The 13548-nt window shown below is 41.8% G+C and overlaps 1 protein-coding gene across 1 annotated transcript in view; it reads left to right on the top strand.

The window, feature by feature from the left end:
* LOC105483262 (myosin IIIB) overlaps nt 1-13548 on the top strand; it is a 520975-nt gene continuing 507427 nt past the window's right edge. Inside the window, exon 1 of the mRNA XM_071072912.1 lies at nt 1-82. The gene's annotated coding sequence lies outside the window, so the exon portion shown is untranslated. The remainder of the gene's footprint in view (nt 83-13548) is intronic.

Genomic DNA, 13548 nt, shown 5'->3' on the forward strand with positions numbered 1-13548 from the left:
AGAGTAGCCCAGACCATGAGGGAGCCGCAATGCAGATGGAGCCACGGACAGATCGTTGCTGAGCGGGTCACTTTGGAAGCAGGTGGGCTGCAGATTTGCTCAGACCCAGACCCCTAGGGGCTCTTGCTCAGGGCTTCGGTGAACTTACCTACCTGTTTTTTTCCCCTATAGTCCAAAACTTTTACCATGCAATCAGTCCCCTGACATTTTTGGAGAGAAAGCTTCCGAGTTCCAAGCACTAGGTAGGTAGGTGAGTGGTCTGATTCCTGTTTCTGCCCACCACAGGCTGGTCAGGCCTCCCTCCTTCCCCGTCTCTAAGGCCGCCCCCACTGCAGGGCAGAGGGAAGCTGGTGGAAGGCCATGGCAGTGTTATCAGATGATAAGATGACAAGGTTTAGGAAATTGGAGAGGACAGATGCATGTAGCTTTCCTTACCCTCGTCGTAACCACAGCTCTAAAACTGATTTATGCCGTTCTGCCTGCCCTGAAGCTGGCTAGGGAGTGCCTTGGCTGGCAGTCTGTCTTCAGATGGGAGGCGATAAGGGGAATCCTGAGAATGGGTCATCAGGAAGCATTTAGAGAAAATTGTTTGCCCTCCCAGTGTCTTACACAGTCCACTGGCAGACAGTGTTTGTCGTGGCTGAGAGTTATCTCATGATTTTTAAACAACAGAATGTGGTGTGTGATCCCAGATGCAATCACGAGCTCATTGTGTTCATCGTTGCTAATGCCTAGCAGAAAGGCTAGTTGTTGGAAGATTCTCACCAGGAGGCAAAAATGAAGTTAAGATGAGCACATTTTCTTCGGTGGCAATGGGCTTTGTGAGAGGTGGGGATGGTGCTGGCTCCCATTGCTGCCCGGCCTCACCTGGAGTGGTCATTGATGTTTGCCAGGAGGGGCTGTTCCCAAGCAGAAGCTGATGAACCTAATGCTTTTGCTGTCCTCTTCCCCACTTCCCCAGATGATCTCCAGACAGATCTCTTGAGGGTTTCACTGGCTGCTTTAGGAGTAAACACTTGGTGTGGTCAAGTCCTCGGATGGAAGCATAAAGAATGCTTTCCAGGTGGTTATCAGCGCAGGCAGGGGACTCCTTGATAAGGATTGCCTAAGACTGTGCTCTCTCATTCTAACCAGAATGAGAATGTAGTTATTGTCCACTTAACATCAAAACCCCCACATATAAAGTCCAAAGCAAATTCACTTATCTGACAGTTTTGCCTGGACAAGGCCATGCATTTAGGTATCTTGGCTCTGACACATGGCTTGGTTGTATTTTTTAATCAAAAATACACTTGGGCTAGTAGATTTGAATACCCTCAATCTGCTTCTCTATGGTGGTGACCTTGGGCTCAGCCAGAATCTTTTGCCAGGTTGTGAACAGGGTTTTTTTTCTTTTTTCTTTTTGCCAAAACAGAAGATGACGTGACAAGGTAATCAGATATTGAGGTATAAGCATAAAGTAATGCTAAATAAATATTTAAAAATTTGAAAAAGAATGTTTTTAAACCACTAGTCAGGAGACAGCAGTGCTTTTTTATGAATCGGCCTCCTGTAATTTTCAGTGGCCTTGGGCTTGTGGGCAGGAGGTAACGGCAGGGTTGGATTAGCTTATTGATTCAGTGTGCTTGGAAAGGACAGTAGGATAAAAAGTTGTCAATTGGCGGGCCTGCGACCCTGCACTGGCTGATCATCCTGGCGAGGAAGCAGACCTCAATTGATTTAAGGACCCTGCCAGCTTGCCATTGCCCTTCCTCCTCATCTCTCCCCGCTCTGCCTCTGTCTCTTTGCTTTAGCCACTCCTCTTTTTCTGTTTCTCTCCCTCTCTTTGTTCTCTTAAACTTGTCTCCACCGATAAACTTTACAAAATAGTAGGTATAATTGGGTATATACATACATTTAAAACATTCTGGAAAGAGTCTCCCCCACAACCCACCAACATTTTAATAATTATCTCTGAATGAGAGGATTACACATGACTTTATTCTTTTCCTTCATATCTGTCAATACTTTTTAATTTTTTCAGTGACTATATCTTTCATACTCAGACATTTTTAATAAAAATGAGAAGCAGGATGCTGAGTTATCTACATAGGATGAAAGTAGAAGTTGAACGTGAAAACAGTTTGCGCAAGAGTCTCCTCCCTTGACTAACATCAGCTGGCGACAGTGTGGGGCCAGTGTCTTCTTCAGTGATCTCCTCAGGCCTGGGAGAACCACTTTAGAGTGGACTTTGATACATGTTTGTGGCATTAATAATTAGGGAAGGATATAAAGAAAAGGCAATTTTGGAGGAGGCAACTGTTTGATTTTCAAATGATTGCTGTTGAAGATTCGGTCTGTTTGAATAAAGTGAAACGGATAGTGGTGTTGAACTAAAAGGCTTAATTGGACACAGGCAGGATTTAATAAAACTACCATTTTTAACCCCAGTAATCTGGCAGATATTTTTTAACCAAGAAAGTCCTCTGTGGGAATCCTAAATACTGGTCTTTGGTCACTTGCTAAAAATATCTATAAAAGCAAGTGTGGGATGTGGGATGTCCCCACAATGTCCTCCATTTTCTTTGCGTTTAGCAAGTCTGTTTCTTTCAAGGAGAAATATTAATGGATTTCTCTGGTGCCCAAACCTGCTTGTGGAAGGAGGAGACTGACCTTACTGTCTCCCCATTCTACATAATCTGGGTGTTCAGCCAACTGGCACAGATGGGCCAGACGCCAGGCTCAGCAACGTGCCCTGTACACAGCTTTCTACCTCCCTGAAAGCAACCACCTATAAATGTCTGGTGTGAAGACTACAAAAGTTGAGCGAGTTAGTAAAATGCTAAGCTGCTTCCAACAGGACATTCATCCCAGTTATTGCTCTGATGGGTGAATTTAAAGCTCTGCTAAAGGAATCTTTCCAGGAATTCCGTCTCTAAAGCAGCATACTCTGGGACTTTAGTGGTGGAGAATCCACACCCATATTTTCCCCCCAAAATCACTTGTCTAGTTGCCATGTCTCCTTAGGACTCTATTACATCACTCTTATGTTTCTAGAATATTTTGTGCTGAATGACTTTCTTACAAAAAAAAAAGGCAAAGCAATTGGTAATAGCTAACAGAATTTGGATTGGTGATGACTAAGGACTCAAGGTGCAATTTCTGGTTATTGAGTAGTCACTTTATTTACTTGGCAGGATGACAGCAGTATTGTGAGAGAGTAATCTTTATTAATTTTGGTCCAAAAAAAAAATCCTGAGTTTTTTTAGAGAGAGGTCCCCAAAATGTATTTTTTTAAATGTCAAAATAATATGAAAAAAGACTGAAACTTCAATAAGGGAATTCCTCAAGCACATTTTATGTTCAGCATCAACTGAATTGTGTTTTCTGTTTTATGTGGGCAATCTATGGACTGTTGTAAGTCTATAAGCTGTTGTGTCTAACATCTCATTAGCATTAGTGGAAGTGTCATTGTGAATGGCCTTTCTCTTAAAGACATATACCTTCCTGGTATGGATGGGTGAGCCTGCATGTCCCTGCTGCCGCCCCGCTGTGCTTACTGTCTCCTTCACTTCAGCCTCTTGAGCTCATTTGAAAAACTAGAGCCCCAGAATAGCGACAGATGACTCCAGGAATGCCCTGACCTTTGAAAATGTTTGTGGATACTCTGAGCCAGCCGTGAACTGTGAAAAGACATCTACTCATCTTCCCTGCCTCCTACCCGCCCTCTGGCTCTCCTCATTCAAATATAAATTTGTTTAAATGATTAAAGAGCAAGTTAACGAAGTAAAAACAGTACTGCTTCCTGTGCAGAAATTACATGCTTGTTTTCATCAGGGCCATTCATTAGATGGTTTGCTGCATGTTATATTGTCTTTGCCGTCTGCTGAGCTACCTTGATTGGATACCAGGAGGAAATTATTTCTTAATGTAATTTTATGCTTAATGTATAGATTTAGTGCCTAGGGGTTTTTTTTTTTAATAATTTCTGCTGCTTTTAAAGCTCTATTAATACTTTAATTATGAGTTTTCTTTTTTTCATAGCCTAAGGCTATTGGATGGGCAGGCAGATTTTTTATAAATTAAATAAGTAGATATGGTTCACTTACAGAGGAAACAAAGAAAATAATCAGAGAAAGTAAACTATTTGGGGGAACGACCATAATCATTTTCCTAATTTAAATAAAGATCTGCCTACAGTGCAGAGCCTTGGTGATCTGACTAGACCATCACTTTCTGAAATAATGGAGACTCCACCGCCACCCCCTACTGCTCTTACCCCAGACATAGAAAAGCTTTCAACCATTATGTGAAAAAGGAATAAGATTGAATGATCTTATACTGCAAGAAGAAAAGAAAAATGAAAAAGACAGTACAGAAACTCTAAGGCCTGGGAATGCTGGTCTTGACTCTTACTAATTGGCTATGTGAACTTGGGCAAGTTATTTACTTTCTATGAGCCTCAGTTTCCACATCTCTAAAAGTGTTAATAACATCTACTTTTTCTGTCTTTATAGGGCTTTTTATTCCCCCCAGAGACAGGGCCTCATTATATTATGCATGCTAGTCTCAAACTCCTAGGCTCTAGTGATCATCATGCCTCAGCCTCCCAAGGAGCTGGGACTGCAGGTGCACACTACTGTGCCTAGCTTTGACAGGGCTTTTATGAGGGAGAAAGTACATAATAGGTGTAAAACTGCTTGTCAAACTGTAAAGTGTTGTGCAAATACAAGGCAGAGGCCACATGCTGGCAATCATGGGCCAAATATTGCACATGTATTTTGCTTGGTTTGCACTGTATTTTTAAAAACAGAGCTAACATCTAAAAATAGAACAATTTACATAAATTTTGGATTTCTTCTCTTGAAAAACCAAGCAATGTGGCAACCTGGGCCCCATCTCTGTGTGGCAGCAGTTGGCCCGAGTTGAATTGTGGCAGCTCCTCAAGAAGGGGCACGCCGTTCCAGTTCTGGCGATCTGTCCCCTTCCCTGACAGCTCTGACAATGACAGTGGTCTCTTTCCCTGTTGATACAACTTGCCTGTCTCATTTGTGTATTTGAATATGTGATACTTGAGTAATATATTAGACTCACTGCTTTAATTCTATGCCAAAACGCTTTGGATTTGTGAAGACAAAGCTAAAGCCCCAGCTTGGACATTTTTCAGCTGGGGCAACTTGGTCAAGTCACTTCACCTTTTTGAGACTTTTTCTTTCTATGCACAATGGAAATATAATGACCTCATAAGATTTTGGAAAAGTTTCATATAAGATAAGCACCTCAGCTTATAAATAAGAATGAGTAACACATATCTGTTATGTGTTAGAAGATATACGGTTATTTATTGCCACAATGATGCTTCATGTAACAACCACAATATCTCAGTGGCAATAAGCACTTATTTTTCCCTGTGAATTTATAGGTTGGATGGATGGCTCTGCTGATCTGGGTTGGGCTCTCTCACATGTCTGAGGCTGGTGGCTGGGCATTCTATTCCATGTGACTCATCCTCCAGCAAGTTGGTCTGGGCTTGTTCTCATGGCAATGTCAGAGGAACAAGAGAGAGAAAGCAAGAATGTGCAAGTGCTTTCTCAAGTCAATGCTTGTGTTATATTTGCCATTATCCCAGTGATCACGGTAAATCACATGGCAAAACCTAAAGTTGAGAGTTGGGACAGAAAGGCCCTTCTACAATGGGAAGGCACTGCAAAGTTACATAGGAAAAAGACCCAAGGAGGCGTGAGGATTTGAGGCCATGCCTGCCATCAATCAGCCACAGTAGGGCAGGCTAACCTGCTGAAACAAATAAATTCTAAAGTAGATAATAACTGAAATACTCTAGAAGTTAATTTCTTGTTCATTTAACAGTACAGGTCCTGGTTACTGGGTGACTCCTTTCATTTCTTAGCTCCATTATCACCTAGATCCCACTACTGCCTATATCAGGGGTTGATAAACTTCTTAAAGGGCTACATAGTAAACATTTTAGGCTTTGAGGGCCATATAGTTTCTCTTGCAACGACTCAATGCTTCTCTTGTACATAAGCAGCCATAGACAATATGTGAATGAATGGGCATGGCTGTGTTCCAGTAAAACTTTATTTACAAAAACAGACAACAGGCTAAACTGGCCATGAGTCACAGTTTGCTGACTCCTGCCCCAAGAGCTAACGGCTTGTTAGATATTGGGTTAATATGCAAGTTCACAGAGAGGACAGTCTTACCAAATATTTTGCCCACGGAATAAGAGGAATCTCCAGCTTCCCATCCTGCCCTATCTGAGCCTTTGCTTTCTCTGGTGCCAAAACACTAAGCCAATTCTCATATATGCACATTTTCCAAACAGTTGTTTCTTCCATTCCATGTCATTCCATTTCATTCCACTATATCTTTTTTCATTTCATAATATTAGCACATACTTAACGTTTCATAGTGTGCTTGTGTTTTACGGCTTCAAGTGGAATATTGCTTAAGTTGTAATCACTATAGCAAGCACTGAAAAACAGAGATATAGTGAGAAAACAAATACATTTAAATAGAATACTAAAAAACATTTAACTCAAAAGAAGGCAGGGAAAACGAAACTAATTCCTGTTAATACTAATTAAAAGCAGAGATGGTCAAATAGATTTTTAAAAAGGATCCAACTTAGAAACAAACAGGAAGCCAATAATAAGATGGTAGAACTAAATCCAAACTGATCAAAAATTATATTAAATGTAAATGGTTTAAACACACCAACTATATGCTGTCTACAAGAAATTTACTTCATAGTTATACAGGTAGAGGACAGGAAAAGATTGTACCGTATCCGTTTTTTTTCCCCCCATGTAATAGATTACTACAAGTAGTGGCTTAAATGCTGTGTAACAGATTACTACAAATCGTGCCTTAAAACAACACATTTATCATCTCAGGGGTCAGAAGCCTGGGTATGGCTTAGCTGGTTACTTTACTTCAGGGCCTTACCGAGTTTTAACCCTCAGGGTCTTGGATGAAGCTGTGGCCTCATCAGAAGCTTGGGGGTGGTGGATGATGGTGGGGGGAGGCGCAGAATCTGATTCCAAACTTCCTCAGGTTGTTGGCAGAATTTATTCCCTTACGGCTGCAGGACTAAAGCATAAGTTTCTTATTCACATACATTTGTCAGTGTAGATGAAACAGACTAGCTCCTCAGAAAACAGAAGTTACCAAAACGAACCCAAGACAAAGTAGATAATCTGAATAGTCTTATAATTATCAAAAGTAATTGAATCCATACTAAAAAAAACTTCAAAAACCAGAGTTTCAGTAAGTCTATCAAATATTTAAAAAATCAATTCTAAACAATTTCTTTCAGGAAATAGAAGAGAAATACTTCCCAACTCATTTTATGAGGCCAGCATTACATTGAAAGCAAAACTGGACAAAGGCAGTAACAAGACAAGGAAACTACAGGTCAATATCCTCATGATCATAGACACAAAACCCCCCAACAAATTATTAGCACATCAAATCCAGCAATATAAAAACAGAATACTACACCACAACCAAGTGGAGTGTATCCTGAGAATGCAAAAGTAGTTCAGTCTGTGAAAATCAATCAATGCAATTCACTCTATTAATAGTCTAAAGAAAAAGCACATGATGGCCGGGCACGGTGGCTCAAGCCTGTAATCCCAGCACTTTGGGAGGCCGAGATGGGCGGATCACGAGGTCAGGAGATGGAGACCATCCTGGCTAACACGGTGAAACCCCGTCTCTACTGAAAATACAAAAAACTAGCCGGGCGAGGTGGCAGGCGCCTGTAGTCCCAGCTACTTGGGAGGCTGAGGCAGGAGAATGGCGTAAACCTGGGAGGCAGAGCTTACAGTGAGCTGAGATCTGGCCACTGCACTCCAGCCTGGGTGACAGAGCGAGACTCCGTCTCAAAAAAAAAAAAAAAAAAAAAAAAAAAGAAAAAGCAGATGATTATAGCAATTGATGCAGAGAAAGTATTTTAAAAAATTCAACATTCACTCATGAAAAAAAACAGCAAACTAGGAATAGAAGGGAAATTATTATTTTAATTATTTTTGAGACAGGGTCTTGCTCTGTGGCCCAGGCTAGAGTGCAGTAGCATAAACATGACTCACTGCAGTCTTGACCTCCAATCCTTTCACTGCCACCTCCCAAGCAGCTGGAACCATAGATGTATGCCACCGTGCCCAGCAAGTAATTTTTAAAAAATTTTTTTTGTAGAGATGGAGTCTTGCCATGTTGACCAGGCTGGTCTTGAACTCCTGGGCTCAAGCAAGTTTCCTGCCTCAGTCTCCCAAAGTGTTGGGATTACAGGCATGAGCCATTGTGCCCGGCTGTGGCTCATGTGTGTAATCTGTAATTCTTAAACCTGATAAAGGACACCTACAAAAAGCCATGAATGTGGCAAAAACAACAAAGAGTTCTCAAATGCTGGGCAATATTGCACAGTACAATTGCTTTCCTTGGCCTAGTGTGGTGCAGCAATAAAATCCTAAGGCATCACCGTTTCCAAAATTGTGCTTATGATTCCTGATAGTCTGGTGACCAGCAGTTGGCGAGAACATTGGTGCAACAAAAGTGAGCTCTGGATTTTTATTGTGTAGCACTGGGATTGGGACTGCATACTCTGTGTCTTACTGTGACTACGTCGTGCAGAAATGGGGTGGTGAAAAGAACATTAAGTTGGTGGAGAAGCACTTTGCTGAACAAGGATATAGGCTCTGATAACAAGGCTGTGCGTCAGGAAGCTGGCAGTTAATCCGATCTTGGGCGCCTCCTGGGAACCAGAGCCAGCAATCAGCATCACGCAGGAAAACAGCAGGGACCTGGAAATGAGATTTCTGAAAGTCAGGAAGTTGGCAGTTGAGTCAGAGCTGCAGAACCAGCTGGAATGAGAACCTTTAGCTATCAGCACCAAGTAACAAAGCAGCGAGGAAGAGCTCACTAAAGGGACCACGGAGAGTTTTTTGGTTATTTTCTTTCTTTCTTTCTTTTTTTTTTTTTAAATGAAGGGACTCAGAAATAAAAAGCTTTGCTTAATTATTGTTACAGCCAGCCAGAGATTCAAAACAGCAGAGTCATAAAGAGAAATGTCTCATGAAGGTTATTGTCTCATGCAGACAAGTGCACTTGAATTTGTAGTCAGGCACTTCTACTTTTGAGCTTGTTTCTGTCAGCCAGACTTGCCACACTTTCTTCTTAATGACTGGAACTTCTGACTTCCCCACGCTCTTCCATGAGAAGTTGGGTCTCTCAGTCAGTTAAAGCAGAAAAAAAAGAAAAGTTTAACAATGAGGCAAAGTTGGAAGTATAATTTCAGGCGTTCTAATCTTCAGCGCACACTTAAATATCAGTATATATCTTTTTCTTTCCTGTCCTTTTCTGGAATTGCTAACAGAATGCATCAGTTCAATTGCTTAAAGAATGTGTCAGTTAAAGCTTAGCTTAAGTGTAGCTGTGAAGTTGAGCTGCTCTGGTTCTCAAGATGCTCTAAGCAAAGAAAAGTATAGAATTTTGCAGAGGCAAAGAAGTGGTATGGAAGAGTCTCAGAAACAAGCCAGCTCTTCCTGGAAAGAAAAATCACTAGATGTCTCAGTGGCCAATAGAAGAACTCCAGCTTTTTATTTGAGACTCAGCCTTCAAGGCAGCATGTGTGATAGACAGCACCCACTCTGGACGTCCGACAACCTGGGTTCAGACCCACATTTGCCCCTCTGGGGCAGTGGTTGTGGTGGACTCTTGATTCAGGCAGTCTGGATTCAAGGGGCAAGTCTGATAGCTTCTTATTGTTGACCATGAGCAACTTAGTTCACCTCTTTGTGCATCAGTTTCCTTATCTATAAAAAGAGATGATAATCATATCTATCTTGTAGAGTTGTTGTGAAGACTAAATGAATTACCACTGCATGTTTAGAACGTCTGGAACCATACCTACCTCATTATATGGGCTATATAAACGTTTGCTGTTATTATATACTAACTAGGTCCTAGGGTAATTTACCTGTCTGGTTTCAGCTTCCTCAGCTGTAAAGCTAGAGTGCTGGCTTTCAAAATGTGGTCTGGAGACCTCTAGCATCAAAATAACCTAGAGTATCAGTTTAAATAAAATCTCTTAGAGTGTGGCCTGGAAAGGAGTTATAAAAATGCCATTCTTATGCATGTTTATTTAATCGTAGCAGAACCCACATAATTAAATGAGCATTGAGCTCATTCAAACAGTTGGCATTGAGTTGCTTTGGGAGGAAGAGAGAAATTATGCCCTGAGAGGCACGAGCACTGACCCTCTGACAAGAGAATGGAAAGCTGAGTCTGAGCTGTAGACAGGCTGTGCCCATTCCGGCAGTGAGTGGAAATCATGGCCTGGAGATGAGTGAGTCGCCTTTTTCATAAATGTCCATGGAGTGGTCATGGAATGACCTGATAAAATTCTCCTTCCCAGTTGTATGGACTCAGAGTGAGCCCTTGAATCTTTGTGGCAATAAACAAAAAAAGTAATTTGTTGGAAGTCAGAACTAAATTCTCTGTCTTCTGTGCTCCCATTCACATTATTTCTATCCTATTATGTATCACGGTGAAAGTACTATGTGTGTCTCCTCCTGAAACTATGAGCTTCTTAAATACAGGGTGAATACCTTATTCATCATTGGATTCTTCTCTCTTCCTCCTCCTTTGCCCTAGCATTTAGCACAGTGATTTGCATGTGGTCGTTCTTTAGTGTTTGTTGGATGAATCAGCAGAAGACCCTGTTTGAACTGAGTCACGGGGATGGTGTTTACAAGTCTGTGATCCCAGGCAATGTACACTGTAATCGAAGAGACCCACAGAAACAAAGGCAGTGGAAAAATCCTGCCTCCATCACAAAGGCCTTTGCAGTATTAATACAGTGGAAGATATAAATCTTAATTAGTAGCAGGAAAAAGTGATGATGTATCAAGGTTCTCAAAATGTCAGCTGGTGGCTGCTCAATCCATTCATTTATAGCTGCTAACCATAGCACTGTGATACTGAAACCAATACTGCTAATTAAAGGTGTAATGACAATCAGCCAGCTCACTGTTAATTGATTCTTAATACTTCAATTACTTGTTTTTATGCCAGTCGAATTTAATCAAAGGAGGTCAGAGAGTCATACAAGGCTTATAATTTTTAAATGATTTGCATATGTTAACTTTTATGAGATCATTTTCATAAGCCAAGTGAAAAGGTACCTATATTCATATATACTTTACTTGCTCATTAAAACTTTTGGAAAATAAAGTTAATCCTTGATGACAAATAGATATAAATATTTCAACAACAAGGGGGAAATTTTGTTACACCTTAGACTTTGGTTCTATATTCTGTTTCTTTATCCTCTGCTGGAAAATAACCCCTGGATTTTTAATAACTTAAGAAAAACTTTCACTTGGGGCCCATTCTCCATAATATTATTTTTCCTTTCTTGTCTTGGACAAGTTTTGAAGGGGAAAGAGGTTTACAGATCCTCTGCTCATCACCCTTACAATGTGGCTTCTGCCTCCTTTACATATTTGAAAGCCACCATTAGCCTTTTTTTTTTTAATACTTTAAGTTCTGGGTACATGTGCACAACGTTCAGGTTTGTTACATATGTATACGTGTGCCATGTTGGTGTGCTGTACCCATCAACTCGTCATTTACATTAGGTATATCTCCTAATACTATCCCTCCCCCCTGCCCCCTCCCCACAATAGGCCCCGGTGTATGATGCTCCCCTTCCCGAGTCCAAGTGGTCTCATTGTTCAATTCCCACCTATGAGTGAGAACATGCAGTATTTGATTTTCTGTTCTTGCGATAGTTTGCTGAGAATGATGGTTTCCAGCTGCATCCATGTCCCTACAAAGGACACGAGCTCATCCTTTTTTATGGCTGCATAGTATTCCATGGTGTGTATGTGCCACATTTTCTTAATCCAGTCTGTCACTGATGGACATTTGGGTTGATTGGACATTCACAAGTCTTTGCTATTGTGAATAGTGCTGCAATAAACATGTGTGTGCATGTGTCTTTATAGCAGCATGATTTATAATACTCTGGGTATATCCCCAGTAATGGGATGGCTGGGTCGAATGATATTTCTAGTTCTAGATCCTTGAGGAATCGCCACACTATTTTCCACAATGGTTGAACTAGTTTACAGTCCCACCAACAGTGTAAAAGTGTTCCTATTTCTCCACATCCTCTCCAGCACCGGTTGTTTCCTGACTGTTTAATGATTGCCATTCTAACTGGTATGAGACCTTTAGCCTTTACCAGCTTAACTCAAATGGCCTTTTCACAGTCCTCAGTTGTCTTGCAGACTTTAATACTATCGACCACTCTTTCTTTGAAACTCTGCCTTCCTTGGCTGGGATCTCCACTAACCACTCCGTCAGAAATATTTTCCAGAAGGGATTAAAATAGCCTGCAAGATAGGCAGGGAATATAAGTGTGGAGGCTTACTGGGCTGCAGGGGGCAAGGAAACCCTGGGGCAAGAAGTGGTGGCTCCTTCTCAGGAAAAGCTCAATGACCAGCAGGTCAGAACACCCAGACCAAGAGGGACTGGCAAATTCTCCGATTCTAGGCCTGTGTTTGTATTTAAGGGGGCAGGCTGGGAGCACATCTCTGGGAGGGTGGGATGCAGACTTTAGTTGCAGAACCAGGCTATGTTGAGTGAAGTCCTTTAAAGAGAGGACCAACAGGGATCCAGTCCACCTTGGAAACAGGATTGGCAGGGGAGAGAGAAAGCAGATCCCAGGTGGCTATCTGGGGCACAGGTCTGGGCTTTTCCTGGGTGGTGGAGGTGAGACAGCTCCTCATCTGGAGTTGATTGGAGATTCCCCATGTGGTATAGGTGGTATGCACACAGCCACTGTTGCCAAACTCCTCTTTTGACATTTGGGTGTTTTAAAAAAAAAAAAACCACTGTTTGCCAGCTTATACTCATAGTTTGCAGACGGCATCCATGACTATGAGAAGCTGGGGAGGGAAAGATACTCCTATAATCCCTCTTGGTCTCTTTTCCCATTCAGTCTCCATCTGTCTTCCCCAACTCCGATAGTCTCTGGTGATCTCTTGGTGATCTCACCTCTCATAACACCAGCTGAGGAGGCAATGAGCTGTGAGGATTGAGGACTTCAGAGTTAGGCAGACCCAGGCTGGAAAAGCTGCCTCTTACTCATCCTTCCTAAGCCAGTTTTCTCATCTGTAAATGGCCTTGTTGGGTTGTTGTGATAATCATATAAAATAAAGAATGCGAAGAACCCAGCACAGTGGCAGTCACGTTGCTGTTTCTTGATTATTTCAAGCTCTGCCTTCTCTCCATCTCCAAATCCAAATTCTCTAGCCGTGAACTCATGTGCAGGCTCTGGGTTCCACACCTCCAGTGGCTTAAGGACATTGAATGGAAGGCTTTCTCCTTGTCAGACACTGTGCCAGACTCTTGATTTACATCACCTCAGCTATTGGAATTGTTCCCATTAGAGATGAAGAGAGAAGAGGCACAGAGAAAATGTGAAACTTTCCCAAAGCCACACAACCAGATTCAAACTGAGATTTGTCTGACTTCAAG

This window comes from Macaca nemestrina, chromosome 11, assembly GCF_043159975.1.
Source record: "Macaca nemestrina isolate mMacNem1 chromosome 11, mMacNem.hap1, whole genome shotgun sequence".
NCBI lineage: Eukaryota > Metazoa > Chordata > Mammalia > Primates > Cercopithecidae > Macaca > Macaca nemestrina.